Source organism: Strix uralensis, chromosome 4 (assembly GCF_047716275.1).
Source record: "Strix uralensis isolate ZFMK-TIS-50842 chromosome 4, bStrUra1, whole genome shotgun sequence".
Taxonomy (NCBI): domain Eukaryota; kingdom Metazoa; phylum Chordata; class Aves; order Strigiformes; family Strigidae; genus Strix; species Strix uralensis.
In genome coordinates this window covers 54019763-54034471 of record NC_133975.1, presented here as the reverse complement: position 1 = coordinate 54034471, position 14709 = coordinate 54019763, and the positions used below count along the sequence as shown (strand labels likewise).

General features: G+C 41.1%; 1 protein-coding gene across 2 annotated transcripts in view; it reads right to left on the bottom strand.

The window, feature by feature from the left end:
* Positions 1-14709, bottom strand: part of BMPR1B (bone morphogenetic protein receptor type 1B) — a 260892-nt gene that overhangs the window by 152486 nt on the left and 93697 nt on the right. For both annotated transcript variants that reach the window (XM_074866783.1, XM_074866784.1), the window contains exon 2: positions 7150-7211. The gene's annotated coding sequence lies outside the window, so the exon portion shown is untranslated. The remainder of the gene's footprint in view (positions 1-7149; positions 7212-14709) is intronic.

The following is a 14709-nucleotide window of genomic DNA, read 5'->3' as shown; positions in this document are numbered from 1 at the left end:
TTTTTTCCCCACACAGGAGAAAACACACGGGTGTCTTATTTTCAAATGAAGGGAGAAGGCACCCCAAAAGACACAGGACTGAGATAACAGCATTAACTGATGATGAGTCATCTTATGGCCATATTACATTGTAAGGCTTAGTGGGTCTCTAAGTCAGCTGGGCTCCAGCACAGCCTCCCCCAGTCAGACTGGCCACGCTTCCCGCATGAGTTGGTGCAGGGCTGGAGTCTGGGGGCACTCCTGGACACCAAACACCCAAAACTGGCACCTGAGCTCTCGTACTGTAGCTGGGACCAACTTGCTATGGTGATTCATACTCAGCACACCTTTGGACCACACATCCCTGAGTATGGCTGAGCACCACCAGCATGATCTATCAGAGGATCAGACAACCCTGGGAGCAGCACAGTTCATACATTACTGGAACCATATACTGAAATACATGGGTTGGGCATTTCCCCAATAAGCCAGTGTGATTTTTGGATTCTCTAGACAGGTGCCAAATCTGAAAAGAATTGTAGAGGAACACAGGAAAGAAGAAGATTGGCTGAAGTTGAGCCCTAGTTGCAGAACAATTAAGCAAAACCCACCTCAGCTAAAAGAAGCTGGACTTTATGGTGGATTTTGCAGATTTCTCTAAGCAGTGGTTGTTCCATCAACAATCAGTCTCCTTACTCCAGCTGGAGCACGCAGGTGAGACCAGACTTAGCTGTTAACTCCTGGCTTGCTGGATGGTAGGAGTGACCTACAAGGACCTCGCTATCCTGCACAGCGCTGCACGTTTCTATCTAGAGCCACATGAAGGATAGGTTTTGTTTATACCTGCTATTTTTGTTAAATCAAATGTAGCTATTGCTGAATGAAACATACCAACTTCATGGTTGGTTTGTACAAGCCACCTAAAAGATACTAAAATGCCAATCAAGGTATTCCAGACAAAACACAATATAATGATCTAAAGGCCCACATCATTCTTTGACACCTTTCGGCTATTTTACAGATGGAGCCAGATAGAAAATTAGGCATAACAAGATTGATGAATTCCTAGTTTTCTTTAATACTCTAGGCTCCATGTAAAGTGGCCTCTAAACAATCCCAGAACATCAGGATGCGCAGAGAAACAATGAAGCAAGTCTCCTTGACCTGAACTGTAAGAACTGAAAAGAACTTTAAAACCTCTATGCACAGTCTGCATAAGAATGACATTAGGAAGAAAAAACCCACAATAAAATTCTTCATGCAAATTGCCATCTGGGCCAGGAAGCTGAGTACAATACTGTTTTCATCATCTTTAATGATGCACAGTTTAGTTCAGGGGGAGGGGGGGAAGGAAATGGGACCAACCTTTGACCAGTATGACAGCAGCATAAGTAATCCCTTATTGCATTATGAAATGATTCATACATGGGGACCTGTTACATTACTGGCCTGTTAACAGTGTCACAGCTCCTTACTTTGACTTTTTCAGTTTGTTTTACATCAGACAAGCCTATTGCTGTCATTTGTAGAGAACGGAAAAGCTGCTACAGTTTTAATATAAAACACAGGAAAAAAATACACAGCAGCTGTTCATATTTTCTAGGAAGTCTGTTACAATAATGATGTCATGGAAAAAGGCTGGAATCTATTAAAATGGATCAGACAGGCAAGCCATTCAAAGCTTTCAAACAATATGCATATACAAGCTGCACCATGTACCTTACATTAAAATAAGAAAAGGCAAAGAGTGGAGTTCTTTAAAAATATTATTGAGAAGAGACAATTAAGGTCATTTAATAGATTTACTTCAGTAAATTCAGTTTACTACTGGAACTACCCAATAAAGCAAAATATAAAAGCCACAACCAGCTCACTGTCAGTTACGCTCATTTTCACCTATAAAAGCACTTAAATCTATCTTGAAATCACTGGCTCAAGCTACATAGGAATAAAGAAGCTCTCCCAGCAAAAGATTCTCCATTGACAAGTGAAACATTTAAACACCATGTATGAACTTCAGCTCATTAGGAAGGGTGTTTTGTTGGGGTTTCGCTCTCCCACCGCCAACTTGGGAGTTAAAGTGTGCAGCTAAGGGGAGTCCCATCCAGGCACTCCGTTTGACCTATAGTTAGCAATCAGACATTCTTCATTTGTATGATGCTACTCCTGGGCCCTAGCAAGTTTGCATCTCTTGCTGCAGTTTGCTTGCATACCACTCTAAACTGCACAGCCCAAGGCTTGCTCAAACATTTTGCTTCTCTTCCCTGAGGTACATTGAAAAGAGGAGGGTTTGTGGTAGAAAACAGGTAAGTTTTGTGTTATCTGGATGTCTCAAAAATTGTCTTTATGTTGTCCCATTTCTGATGAGCTACACCTTCCTCCCTAAAGCTTTCATAAAAAAGGTTTTTCTGATGGTGGCCTAAATCTGTCTTCCTAACACATGCAAAAATACTTAGCACAACATGCATATACTTCTGCTAATGTGAGATCATATTTTGACCACACATTCTTTAAACGTTCAAGCTGACTTTTTGCATATTCAGGAGCTGGAAAAGTAAAGCAAGACTGATCATGCTTAATATTTTTAAGTCACAATAAAAATACACAGACCAAAACAAACTGGACTCAAATACCAGAGACAAAGTTTTAACTTGCATACTGGGAAGGCAGAAGGAGCAGAAGTTACATTCTTCAAGAAAAGACAGAAGACCCTCGACTCAATAGCAGCTGTGAATAGTCTGGAAAGTAATGATCCCACCTTCCCTTGTGTTTTTCCAAACTCCACTGAAGTCAACTATATATGACATCAAATTATGAATATTCTGGGATACTCTGATGAGGTCACATGTAAGGGGAATATATTATAGAGGAAGCAATATAAATTTGAGATCAAAAGAAAATTAATATGACATTCTTAAATTTCTTTATTTTGAAACTATCAAATAAATTTTGTACCTGTTAATTATAAAATACCAGCTACAAACAAACAGTATCAATGAAAATATCTTGAGAATTAATGAAATTACAAATTAATTTAAAGTGATAATTCCATCAAGTGAACTGAAAAGATATGTTTGATTACAGCTCTGGTCAGTTATGCATACATAAGTTAAATTACTTTCATTATACTCCATATTAAACTATATTCAACACTACTACTACAACTATCTCTACAAGAAAGAATTACTAGTAGAACTCCAAACCAAAATTCAAATTGCTAAGCAAACTAAAAACCCCCAGAAAACAATGACCCTAACTTCACAGACACATCCACGCTGAAGCCATTTAACAATTCCTTCTGCAACTGGGTATGTACAGATTTCTGAGTTCACACAAGTCTAGCTGCCATATCAGACTCCACTACCTTGCTCACATTTCCAGTCCCAGTAAAAGCAATAGGTTATGCATGCACTAAAAGCAATAGGTTAGGCATGCAAGTAGCTCTGTGTACTTAACTAAAGGCTCGAAAGATTTGAGCCAGAGTACAATTAAATGAGTCTGAATGCCTTATCTTAGGCACCCCAAAGTATTCATAAATTTTTACTTTAAGCCGTTATTGGATATAATAAAATAGTGTTAACATTTCAGATGAACATTCAGGGCAAGCTTATAAACTATTCAGTGATTAATGCCCTTGTCTCATGTTTTCAATTTTCATTGCTACTGGAGGTCATATGTTATGATGTCAGCTTGAATCTGGATTTCCATTTTGAGGAAATCTAATTTAAAATTCTGATACTAAGGCATATGGTAAAAGCTGCTTAAATTTCTATTCTGAGTAAATTTATCCACTCTGTTATTAGAGTATGTTTCACATTCTAGTGCCACCTATTCCTCAAGCAAACATAGTTTCGGTGTATCTTCCCGCACAGTAAACATGCCACAGATTGAATGTGCAGGAGCAGAACTCGTCTATACTGAGATACAACAGTACACTTGCCAACCTTGACTGCAGGGGTTTGCAGGACTGGGCCAATAATAAGAAATTAATCAAATCCCCAGAGTGTGACATAAATTGAATCTGTCAAAAGGATTCAGAAGGAGGAAGAACAGGAGTCCTAAAACAGCTCTGAGCTGGAGGGAGGCTCAGGGAATATTTTCCTTAGGAGCTAGTGAAATGGAGATGTTTCATGGGGTCTGAAACTAGTAAGACTCTTTATACTGCCCTGTTCAGCAGACTGGAGAATTCCTCACCAACTTGCCAACAGCAGTTTTATGAGACAGCTGAGCTCAGACGACAGTAGGTTGTCACTGAAGGGACTACTCTGCTTTCCTTTTCCAGTCCCACGCTCACCCTCGTTCTGTTTCCCTTGGACTACTGCTACTTTTCTCATGACCCTGTCTATGATACTAGCTTATGAAGCCAAACCACATGAGAGGTACCCTCTGTCTTCTTCCTCCCTGGTCTCCCCTACCCAAAAGAAGTAAGTTTCAGGTGGTTGTGCTCCTGAAGACAACTCTCTATGGGCCTAATAAGAGTCAGCTCAAGAATCAAAGTAGTTTCAAGTCCAGGCTGTGGAGCAACAGTTTTCTGAATATTGCCATATCCTTATCTCAGCTGCACCAGTTCCATGTAAAATAATAGCAGAAAATGCTTCCAGCTGAAGTTATTAGGTTTGATGTTATTATTTCTTCTTACTATTATTTCTTCTTTCCATGGAAGTAATATCTGTGGAATAACCACAACTAAGTTAAAGTCCTTCTCAAAGCAAAACCAAGCTCAAATGGGTTTTTAGGTGCACAAGGCATGAAGCACCAGACTTATTACGTTCTCCTATAATTATTGATTTTTCCAGTAATAAATGGCAGTGCAAATATACAAATAAAATATTTATACACTGTCTTTGAAGTAGAACAGTTCCCCATATTGGTAAAGCCGTGGCAGACACAACCAGTACAACCCACTGGAGCTACTTCAACCATCACATAAGGGAGGGCATTCAAAATTTAAGTAGTCACTAAAACTTCAAAGCTTGATTTGAATGATAAACGGTCAACTGTTAAAAAGTTACTGCTGCTAAAAGAGTGGACAATCTTCTATAGCATCTTACAGGCAGAATCCTATAATGCAGTGAATGCCAGCTCAATTTTTGTATTATGCAAGTATAATTCTAAAAGCAAAGAATAGTACAGAGAATTACATAGAAAAAGCATGGACATGCTTTGTGTTTAATTTACTAGTACATTTTCTTCCTAAAATGATTGAAGTGGCTTGGTACATAATATAAGATGTCCGAGGTATCCCCCTTCCTCCAGGGAGACATTTTAAGCACAGAGTAATTCAGTGACCTTCAGAAGGTCTTCAGTGTGAAGCACTAAAGCTATGCAGATGTCCAACCAAATACAATGTATAGATCCATACAATTAAATTGGTATTATCATCATCCTTGTACTCATTTCTACTCAGATTCAAGTAGATAAACAATAAACTAGGGTATTAGAGAAGCAGGACCAGCATTTGCTATCATTTAGTTGCATATGGTAAATAGATTACTAATCTTAAAAAGATTCAAAACCACAGAAAAAAAAAGTTTCTTGTAAAAGGAAGTATTTCTAAACTCAATTTAAAACATGCCTGAACATCTAATAAGAAAAATAATGATTTTCTACAGGCATGGCAAGACAAAGATTTGGGACAGAACACAGAAAATTAATAGCAATTTAATTAATTTTAATCTTAAAAAATTTTATATACCATGTTGCTATATAAATAAAGATTAACATAGAAAAGATTATGCTTAATCCATTTGTTTAGGTTATAAGCTTTGGAAGATAACAGATAGCTTTTTGTTTTCTTAATACCTCCATGCAACTTACTGGCACTTCAATGATAGCATGTCCATTTTTATAAGAAAAGGCTACAATTTTATTTTAAACTTAACAGGCATTCATTCTTCTTCCTTTCAAAACCTAGGCATAAGTAACAAAGCACTAGAGTCTTATAAATTTTCTAACACCAAATGCAAATTAGGTCATGAAATTGCTCTAGGAAAAGTTCCAAGAATGCAAACCCAAAGGAATTTCAACACAATTTCTCAATTTCAGGCTGTTTATGATATTTGGGCAAAGTAACAGAATATGGTGCGATTAAGAAGAGCTATCTGTGTATGAAAAAATGTTTAATTATCTAATTTCAGTAACTTCCTGTATTTTGTTTGTAAGCTTTAAAATGAAATAGATGGACATAAATGGAAGAAACTGTAAGGATGGTCAAGGTCTCTGTAGACTGAACAGCTCACAAAGTTTTCATTACCTCAGAAAAGTGGTCTGACAGTTCATAACTTAAAAGGAATCTTCATATGTTTTATAATTTATCAAATTAACATATTTCTCTCTCCTTTACTTGGAGTCATGTGAACTGCTTACCTGCACTGTACTAGACTACATTAGAAGTAAAATAAGCACAACCCCCACGCCATTATGTGACAAGGTAAAACTTCTCATATTTTATTTTTGTCAGCTGTGACTATAAGGCTTTACAGCACCATCGCCAGCAAACTGGGGCTTTTCCCATCATGCAGAGTAATTATTTAATCTTTCAACAATCCTCCTGAAAAGCCCCAAATCCTTTTTTTTAAGCACAAGGCAGGAGTTTTAACAGATTGTTTAAACAAAGAGCTGCTGATTTTTCGCTCTGCCATCTACTGCTTGTTTATCTCAGGGGAGACATCAGTCAAAAGAACGACAATTTAACTTGCCGGTCATGCTATTTTTTAGCAATAACCCCAAGGGGACTTGGGACATTTCCTGAACATGAAGTTTAAGTCTACCAGTGCTTCTCTGAAAATATGAGATAGACAATGACAAGCAGCCTGCACCAGAGACATGCTCCTAAAAGCTGTTGTCAGAGTGCTGCCCATTACTTCCCGCCACCTTCTCAGCTGGCTCCCATTTTTCCTGTCAGAAGACAACTCTTTACTAATCCTTTCTTGAAAGACATCCTAGGTACCAAGCATTCAAAACAGTAAGATCATCCAAACATGCATACGTGTATCTTTCTCAAGTAGCATGTTTACTACAGCCTGTATCACCACAAATACCTCACATGATTTTTCTTCAGCTCTTCCAAGTGTAGTTCACAAACAGGAACTGTCCTCTGTTTACTTCATGCTGGTGCTTATTAACAACAACGGTCTTTATAGAAAGAAAATTACTTAACTCAGTCCTTACCTGAAGAACTCTTAATTTTCAATAAATATTCTTGTCTCGCAGTTTAAGTAAGGTGGTGTAATCTGCAACAAAGCAGAAATATATATCAATTACATTTGATATTGTGCATTTAACATAAGTATTATAATTCAATCACGCTTGAGAAAATTGACAGATGAAACTTTAACTATTATCATGGTGTTGTACATATTTTATGTGTACAAGCAGTAATTGTATAATATTGCACATGCACACTAAGAGGTACCTTTTTCCTTTTCCAGTGTTTCTGCTCAGACATGGAGATGTAAGAGTTTTGATCTACCTCTATGCATTACTCATAATGTTCATGTTGTGGTTAGATAGATTAAATAATTAAGGTCCTGCTGAGGTTGTATTTCTTGTCACTAAACAACTCAATTGAACTAGGCACTTCAGGAAGAGGTGAATGATTGGGCCCAGATGCACTCAACTCCCATCAACTTCTAATGAGCTCTTCACTAAAAACAAACAAACAAAACCCCATACTTGTTTAAAACACAGATCTGATTAGACCCCAGCGAACACTCAGTGAAGCCCGATTATTAATTAGCATCCTGAAATGCAGCTAAACAAAACACTGTGAGTTTGAGTTTCTACTGATGAAAAAAGGCTCCCCATCCAAAGAGCAGCAGTCACGCTGCAAAGACGTACAAGTCAAGACAACACACGTTTGTATGCACCATCTCCCACTGAGGGCAGAAGCTATGGGTTTAATCTCATATGTCTTGCTGAAAGCACCATTAGTTATCACAGCCAGTTACATCTACTGCTCTTTAATTTGCATCTGGTGCCAGACTTGTGTATTGTTTCATTTATTGTTCACTTAGGACTCTGCTGACTTAATTTTATAGAGAGAGACTGACGTACAGTCAGACCAAGAAGCTTTGTTCTAAGAGACAATCTATGTGAACATCTGCAGACCTCAAATCTTTTTTTTCTTTCTTATTTTTTTTTCCTTCAAGTTACTACATAGGGACAGCACAAGCTGCCTGTGTTCTAGGAGAATTTGTTGGCATAACCATCACAATAAATTTACACCTGGCCTACCTAAACAGCACAGCACTGAGCCAAATGCCAGCAGAAGAGAACAGCATAACAGTATTTTGTTGCTCAAATATCTGAAGGAACCAGTGTTGAGCCTTTGTTCTCAGTGACGGTTCTCCAAGCTGGATAGGCAACCACAAACCTCAAATTACACTTCACTGATCCAGGGAAACTGAGCTGGTGTTTGGTTTCAGTTCTGCAACCTGCACATTGACCTGCATGTTTGTTGGCCTAAACAATGAGATTTCAGGAAATGAGGGATCTGTACTTTGTCCAAGTCTCGTTTTTAGAGAGGGGGATCTTTATCTCGGAGGTCTAGGTTGGTGTGGGAAAACTAGGAGGAAAGTCAGTCATCTGGATCCGGACCCTACATTCCTTCACCAAGTTAATTTCTGCTCTGAATTCAATACGACCAAAATCAAACACAAACCTAGAAATGGGAGGTGGTCTCAACACATTCAAATTCCTTTAGTGTAACTTTTTGTTACGTCCAGTAAAATTGGAGTATCTATGTAAGAGGAAGACAGGGATATTATGAAATAGTTCATTCAGTAATATTTTAGAAACATTCATTGGCACATTTGGAATATTGAATACAATAAGTTGATACAAAACCAAAACCCAACCATCAGCAATAAAAACACAGAGTTTACATGGAAATTTGGAAAATTCATGTAAGATGACATTAGTAAGATCCACAGTAATAGAGTACCACAGTCTAAATGTAGAAATAACTTATCTGTGGAAAACAACAAAAAAATTTGTTTCTTCAGTGTTCTCTATAACATAACTAAAATATTCCCTGATAACTTTTCATTGAACTACATTACAGATTAAAGTTTCTCAAATACGCAATATAAGAATTTCAGTTTGGGACTCAAGAGAAGATCTGTGTTTCCATAGTGCCATGAAACCATTTCCACAAAGATGCTTATAAAATGACATAGCTTACCACCCCACCCACCGCCCAAAAAACCCATACAATATGAATAAATCACAGAGAATAAATTTTTGAGAAACACCATTCACTTCTCTAATGAAAGAAAGAAACACTATGCCACTGTATTCATGTAGGGAAAATAGAGGCTTTGAGTTTCAGTTATTTTCTTGAAAGCCTACAAGTATAATTCATTACCTAACTTAATTCTAAAGTCATCTGCTGTGCTTTTGTATTATCTTATCCTCCTTTTAAAGCTTGCATAATTTTAAAGTCCTGTTGGCTTGCAACCTTGTCTTACACCTCTAAACAACATTTTATTATTTATTCTGTCTAACTGATTTGCCTGATTCCTCATCCACATTCAGAATGCACCTCCAGTTTGGAAAGAAAATCTAGTACTTCTGGATGTTAGGTTGAGAATACCCATCACATCTGATCAAAGGCTAAGACCCTTCTTCTTTTAGGATGCTATGTTCTGTATCCAGATTTTCACAAGCCAAACATTCACAACAAACAATTTTTCCTAAACAAAGACTTTGTAGATCTTTCCCATGGTTTTGCTTTAATTTAACCTTAAATAAAAAGGAATTGTGAAATTCACATTTATACCCTAGAAGCCAGTTCACAGAATCATCAAGGTTGGAAAAGACCTTGAAGATCACCTAGTCCAACCATTAACCTAACACTGACCATTCTCAACTACACCATATCCCTCAGCGCTATGTCAAAACACCTCCAGGGATGGGGACTCCCCCACCTCCCTGGGCAATCCATTCCACTGCCTAATAACCCGTTCTGTAAAGAAATACTTCCTAATATCCAGTCTAAACATTCTCTGGCGCAAATTGAGGCCATTCCCTCTTGTCCTATCACTTGTTACTTGGTTAAAGAGACTCATCCCCAGCTCTTTGCAACCTCCTTTCAGACAGCTGTAGAGGGCGATGAGGTCTCCCCTCAGCCTCCTCTTCTCCAGACTAAACAGCCCCAGTTCCCTCAGCCGCTCCTCGTACGACATGTGCTCCAGACCCTGCACCAGCTTCGTTGCCTTTCTCTGGACACGCTCGAGTAATTCAATGTCCTTTTTGTAGTGAGGGGCCCAAAACTGAACACAGGAATCGAGGTGCGGCCTCACCAGTGCCGAGTACAGGGGCAAGATCACTTCCCTGTCCCTGCTGGCCACACTATTGCTGATACAAGCCAGGATACCATTGGCCTTCTTGGCCACCTGGGCACACTGCTGGCTCATGTTCAGCCGGCTGTCAATCAACACCCCCATGTCCCTCTCTGACTGGCAGCTCTCCAGCCACTGCTCCCCAAGCCTGTAGCACTGCTGGGGGTTGTTGTGACCCAAGTGCAGCACCCGGTATTTGGCCTTATTGAACCTCATACAGCTGGCCTTAGCCCATTGCTCCAGCCTGTACAGATCCCTCTGCAGAGCCTCCCTACCCTCGAGCAGATCAACACTCCCACCCAACTTGGTGTCATCTGCAGACTTACTGAGGGTGCACTCAATCCCCTCGTCTAGATCATCAATAAAGATGTTAAACAGGAGTGGCCCCAAAACCGAGCCCTGGGGGACACCACTCGTGACCGGCCGCTAACCAGATTTAACTCCGTTCACCACAACTCTTTGGGCCCGGCCATCCAGCCAGTTTTTACCCAGCAAAGCATGTGCCCACCCAAGCCACGAGCAGCCAGTTTCGCCAGGAGAATGCTGTGGGAAACGGTGTCAAAGGCCTTGCTAAAGTCAAGGTAGACAACATCCACGGCCTTTCCCTCATCCAACAAGCAGGTCGCCCTGTCGTAGAAGGAGATCAGGTTTGACAAGCAGGACCTGCCTTTCATAAACCCATGCTGACTGGGCCTGATCATCTGGTTGTCCTGCATGTGTTGTATGATGGTACTCTGGATGAGCTGCTCCATCAGCTTCCCAGTCACCGAAGTCAAGCTGACAGGCCTGTAATTTCCCGGATCATCCTTCCGACCCTTCTTATGTATGGGCGTCACATTGGCCGATTTCCAATCTGTCAGGACCTCCCCAGTCAGCCAGGACTGCTGGTAAATGATGGAAAGCAGCTTGGCGAGCACCCCAGCCAGCTCCTTCAGCACCCTCGGGTGTATCCCATCCGGTCCCATAGACTTGTGTATGTCTATGTGATGCAGTAGGTCACTGACTATCTCCTCCTGGATTGCAGGGGGTACGTTCTCCCAGTCTCTGTCTTCTGGCTAAGGAGGCTGGATTCCCCCAGGACAACTAGTCTTCTTATTAAAGACTGAGGCAAAGAAGGCATTAAGCACCTCAGCCTTTTCCTCATCACTTGTTACCATGTTTCCTCCTGCGTCTAGCAGCGGATAGGGGCTCTTCATGGTCTTTCTTTTGCTGTTGACATAGAAACATTTCTTCTTATCCTTGATTGCTGAAGCCAGATTAATTTCTAGCTGGGCTTTAGACCTCCTGATTTCCACCCTGCATAGCCTCACAGCATCTTTGTAATCACCGTGAGTCGCTAGCCCCTTCTTCCAAAAGCTGTAAATTCTTTTCTCCCTGAGCAGCCGTCAAAGCTCCCTGTTTAGCCAGGGTGGTTTTCTCTGCTGCCAGCTTCTCTTACAGCACCTGGAGACAGCCTGTTCCTGAGCCATTAAGACTTTCTTCTCAAAGAGTGTCCAGACTTCTGGGACCCCTATACCCTTCAGGACCATCTCCCAAGGGATCCTGTTAAGCAGGTGCCTAAACAAGACAAAGTCAGCCCTTTGGAAGTCCAGGATGGCAGTTCTGCTGCCCCCTCTCCTGGCCTCCCTAAGAATAGAAAACTATTTATTTCATGATCGCTGTGCCCTAGTCGTCCTCCAACCACCACATCATCCACCAGTCCTTCTCTGTTCACAAAGAGGAGATCCAACAGGGCACCTTCTTTGGTCGGTTCACTCACCAGTTGTGTCAGGAAGTTATCTGCCACACATTCCAGGAATCTCCGGGACTGGTCCCGCTCTGCTGTGTTGTATTTCCAGCAGATGTCTGGGAAGTTAAAGTCTCCCACAAGAACAAGGGCAAGCGATCATGAGATTTCTCCTAAGTGCCTATAGAATATTTCATCCACCTCTCTGTCCTGGTTGGGTGGCCTATAGTAGACTCCTACTACAACATCTGCCCTGTTGGCCTTCCCCCTGATTCTAACACAAAGACACTCCACCCTGTCTTCACTATACTTGTGCTCGAACCAATCATAACAGTCCCTGACATACAGTGCCACCCCACCACCTCTCCTTCCTTGTCTATACCTCCTAAAGAGCTTGTAGCCCTCAACAGGCCGCACTCCAGTCATGGGAGACATCCCACCATGTTTCTGTAATAGCCACTACATCATAATTTTCCTGTTGTATCATGGCTTCAAGCTCCTCCTGTTAGTTACCCACGCTGTGTGCATTGGTATAGATGCACTTCAGATGGGCTGACGTACCCAGCACCTTTTCGCATTTAGAGGTCCTAAGTCCAGCCTGACCTCTCACAGGTGTTTCTACAGTTACTGATCCATCAATATCCCTTGCATCTTTGTTGTGCTGCATGTCTCCATCCCTTGTCTCCACTGGGATAGCAGGGTGAGGGTCATCGCTGGCACAACAGCCCACAAACTCTGGTAATCTACCCTGGGGCTTATATCTGGGAGTTCCAGTTTTGTCCCCTATTCTCTTCAAATCTAGTTTAAAGCTCTCTCAATGAGCCCATCTAACTCCTGGCCCAAGATCCTTTCCCCGCTCTGGGACAGCTGCATCCCATCTGATGCCAAAAGGTCTGGCGTCCTGTTCACTAACCCATGATTGAAAAATCCAAAGCCCTGCCAGTAACACCAGTCTCGGAGCCACAAGTTCATCTGTTGAGTTCTCCTGTATTCTTCTTCATCCATCCCCACAACTGAAGGGATGGAGGAGAACACAATGTGTGTCCCTGACCAGCTAACCACTTTCTCCAAGGCCCTGAAATCTCTCTTCATTGATTTAGAACTTCTCCTCATAATATTGTCACTACCTACCTGAAAAACCACAAGAGGGTAGTAGTCCTTGGGTCTCACTAGAGTGGGGAGTTTTGCCATGAGGTCCTTTACCTGGGCCCCAGGGAGGCAGCAGACTTCCCTATGAAGCGGGTCTGGTCTGCATATTGGGCCTTCGACACCCCTCTAAATGGAGTCACCCAGTACAATGACCCTTCTGGGGTTCTTTTTAGAATTAGTTTTAATACCTGGTCTAGAGCGACCCGGCCTTGGTGGACCTTGATCTTCCTCCTTGTTTGACTCATTTCCTTCATCCTTCTCTACTTCATTCAAAAGTTCCAGGGCCCCGTATCTATTGTGAAGGGGCACCATGGAGGGTGAGGGAGGTCAGGAGGGGATTTTCCTGCCTCCCTGAGCAGGGACCTGTTTGCAGCCTCCCCCATCTCTTAGGTCCCCTCCTTCTGCCTGGTAGCAAGAGGGTGAGGGATCGCCTGCCTCTTTTGGAGCCTCCATTTGCTCCTTTTGCTTCTGGGGTGAAAGTTCTTGGCAATCTGCAGCTATTTTAACCCAACGACATCTGAAAAACGCACATGGCACAAGTTTATGTGGTTGCTCCATTACAGTAGACTTCCAGTATCCTGAAAAAGTCAACAGGGCCAAAAATTAGTCATCAGATTAGTACACTTATTGTCAATCCTGAACACAGAAGAAAACCCTCCATAACAATACATGCTGACACCAGTGATGATGAGCGTGATCAGTTCAGAAATCCCTTTTTGCCTGCTCAAAGAGGACCCAAGGCACTTTTATTGCAGAAACCCAGTTGTATGCTCCACGAGTAGTAGATGGACTGTTCCGAGTAGGTTCCTTTTCTGAAGTACCAGATATCCTTCTGTTTCACACTAATGTCTTAGCTTAGTTTTTCCTTGTACTTCACAGCACAAGAAAAGGAGATGGTAGAAAACTGAGGACAAGTAGAAACCCAACTAAGATGTGGTTTCCTTTACAGTTCCTTCAAAACTAGCAACACAAAATATAAAGTTTCACCTTCTTATCTAGAATATGTAAATTTTTCAGATTCTGATCTTGGGCTGACTTCCACCGACAACAGTGTCGTGGCTGCATGGGGAGCTGCCGCTGTCCATCTGCTTTACACTGATACAAGATCGCAATCAGATCTGGGTCATCTCAACTTTGAGTTTGCCACACACATAAATTAACAGATCACAATAGTGCTTGTGCTAACTGAAATCTAATTTACAGGCATAAAAATATTTTTAGCCTTCTCCCTTCCACTCACTGATGTGAAACTTATCCACATAAATGAAAGAGGGATTTCTTTATATTTGCTCTTTCCTTTACAAAACAGAGGAACACCCATGCAGTATGTTTAACCATATGTCTATGGAAATTAGACCAAATCTATCTCTAGTATATAATACTAGAGAATTTTGGTAGCTAATAAGCTATTAAAATACAGGGAATATATATTTTTGATTATTCAAATATTGCAAATATGTGTACCTATTACTACAATCAACATAATTACAAGCATTACAGTAGTCACATGAA